Consider the following 3,431-nt stretch of genomic DNA (forward strand, 5'->3'; position numbering starts at 1 on the left):
TATATATGATATACATGTATATATATATATATATATATATATATATATATATACACATGAAGTCATATATATGTATTTATACACATGAACGTCATATATATGTGTATATATATAGTTACATAGAAATGCATCACCCCCCCCCCCCCCCACACACACACACACATACATGTATCTAATATATACAAGTGTGTAATGTGTCTATGTCTATCTATACAAACTCATGTATATGTATGTATGCATATATGTATTTACATATAAACAAAAGTGTGTCTTTGTATTGTATATTACTTAAAAATCAATACAGGTATCCATAACAAGGGATACTATCATTATGATTATTTTTTATGATGTAAATTGAATGCATATACTCTACTTTTAAAATAATACGCGATTGAACTCTTATGGAATTCCTTAATTCTGCTTTGTATATATGATATTCTTTCCTCGATAACTTACTCAGGTTCAGTTGCATTTATTTGACTAGTCAACGTCTAAGACGCATTGAGTAGAAGTCAATAAATCTTTTTACAGATACATGTTCCGATACTTGGTTATCGACCCATGACATAGTGGAGGTGCGAGGATCACGTGACCCCATTCCCCAAAATACATTCTGCATCATCGTGAGCGTATAAAAGCACACACTGACATGCACACTACAGAATTCCGAAATCACAGTAAGAGAAAACACCATGTTTAAGATTTCTGCTTTGTGCGTGTTGGTGTTGGTGCAGGTTTCTACCGGACTCTATTACGAGAACAGGCCGTTAGTGTGTCCCTTGAAGCAGGAGGTGCAGTATGAAAACAAAGTAATACAAGCCACGTACTTGGAGATCCTTGAGGAATCCTTGGTCGCTACGCACGTTCATCTCAAGACCGTTTACCAGACAACCACACTGCCCGTTACTGCCACCCACATCCTCACCGTTACTACGTCCCCGCCAAATGCCACCGTCACAGAAGTCCAGTTGATCGAGACTCAAGTGCCACACACGGTGACGCAGATCGAGACCGTCACCAACAGACTCACCGAAACCGTCCTCGACGTGGCCACACGAACGGCAACCAACTACCACACCCTCGTGGAAACCGTCGCTGTGCTGGAGACCCACTTTGACACCGTAACGGAGGTCCAGACGCGTTTGGCCGATATCACGCTTACGGTGAAGGAGACCGACTTTTCGACGCTCACCTGGACAGTCAGTCAGCTGGAGACCCAGCAGATCGTGGAGAGCATCGAGGAGACGAGCGTGACGACGAGCACGGAATATGTTCCTCGATACAGAACCAACACTCACACGCTCACGAAGATGGTCACGCAGACTGTGTGTCCGCCAAGTGCACAACACTCGCTCAAATGGTGAAATGTTCCTATTCTGTTGCCAACCAAACTTTTCCTTTGCAATAAATTGAATCAATAACATAAATTTTGTTTTTTCAATCCAACTGAGTGTGATGAAAACTTCAAAACAATGTCTATCCGCCAGCCAAACATTTCGTGGCGATTAAGTAACTGTAATATAGGAATACAAGTTTTATTCCTGCAAATTGATAATGCTACGTGATTATGCGTGGACTAAATAAAGTGGTTATATTTTCAAGCAATACCAACATGTGCCACTTGGAGAGACAGGCACCCAAAGACCCTTTTGGTTTGGAATGTGTCCCATGATTCCTATCCGTACAAACATCAAAATATGTAATACTGAAATATTAAATATGTATTCGACTTTAGGTTTCTAAAGAAAAATCAACATACGAAATTTTACGGGAATAATCTGAAAAGATATTTGTTATGCAAAGAAATTCGTAGATTCCCACAGATCTTTGATTGACCTAAAGAAAAAAATAATGGTGCAATTGTCCCGTGTCAGGGATGAAAGTGTATAATCTAAGAAGCGAAATTATTACTCAATTACTATGGTCTTATTGCAGTTCAATTATGATTCCATGCAATCTACTCGTACTTAATTTTATTTTGCTTCAGTTACGCCTGAATGTAACTTCATTCTGGTAGACGTTTCCAGACTTCCTAGAAACTGATTTAAGATTTAAGTTTAAATGGTTTTATATGTTCTAATCAAGTACTGAATAACTATGGCCTTATTGCAGTTCAGTTTAGATTTCATGCAATCTACTCGTACTTCATTTTATTTCTTTCAATAATGGATAGTGAAATGAACTCAGGACTTGCCCGAATCCACCTTCATTCTGATAGACGTCTCAAGACTTCCTAGAAATTGTTAAAATTTAAGTATAAGCGGTTTTATATTTTCTAAAGACTGTTTAATGAACAACATGCCCAATGTGGATCCCAGATACACGTGCAAGTATTCGCATACATATATACTTAAGGATGAGGACATAATCCAGTAATATGCATACACGCTAATATATCTATTTGCCTACTTATCCATGTGTCTCTCACCATCTCTAATCCTTTTATTTCTCTCTCTACACATATGTGTGTGTGTATGCATGTGTGTATATATATCCGTACATTCTTAAATATATGTATATATGTACATATACGTGAATAAATATATTATTAACATATAGATGAAATGAGTATATATATATATACACATGTGCGTATATATATCGAACTATTTAATTATATATGTGCGTGTATGAAGTTATAAACTTCAGAGAATTCCATTGATTTAGAATTTTATGAATATACTTTTTCTCAATATTATATTCCTGAAAATAATCGCGCAGATGCCAGAAATACTTATCTTACAGTTAAATTGTGATGAAGTTTGGGAGGAGGATATGCATAAGCTACGTGATTTTCAGTTTTTTTAACCTGCGATGAATGCCTTTAACAATTCATCAAATCTTATTTTTGATATCAGATTTACAAATAAGAGAAAGAAAACAGACGCTGAAATTCAAAATCGGGATCGGATGACTCTTCAAAATTTCGTCATTGCAGAAGTCTTATTAAGCAACTCCGTAAAGTAGAAAGGGAGATGGATATGTTTTCCTTGTCTTGATTTCAAACATTTTATTCTTTCTGTAGAAAATAAGCGTTCTCAAATGCATTGCAGCAAGAAAGAAAGAAAGAAAAAAAATCACAGAAAATACACTCATTCATTGTTATCGTTTATATGTCTAAATTCTGCTAAAGCAGAAGCGACGTGATAGGAAATTGTCCTCCTCTGTACAGAGCCTGTTTATTTAACATTTTTTTTTTTTTTTTTTTATAAACGCTTTTAATCAATAGTAGAAGTTCGATGTTTTCCTTAGCATACTTCAGTAAACTCTAAATAAAGAAGAAGAAGAAGAAGAAAAAGGAATGAGCACATGCCATCCTCCTATCGTCTCCCTCCCTCCCACCTCCCCTAATCTCCTCTGTTTTTAACCAATTAGTACGTTGCTTGTCCGGCATAAAATGCTAACTCCGTGACAGGAATCTGTCACTCTCC

Source organism: Penaeus chinensis, chromosome 35, assembly GCF_019202785.1.
Source record: "Penaeus chinensis breed Huanghai No. 1 chromosome 35, ASM1920278v2, whole genome shotgun sequence".
Taxonomy (NCBI): domain Eukaryota; kingdom Metazoa; phylum Arthropoda; class Malacostraca; order Decapoda; family Penaeidae; genus Penaeus; species Penaeus chinensis.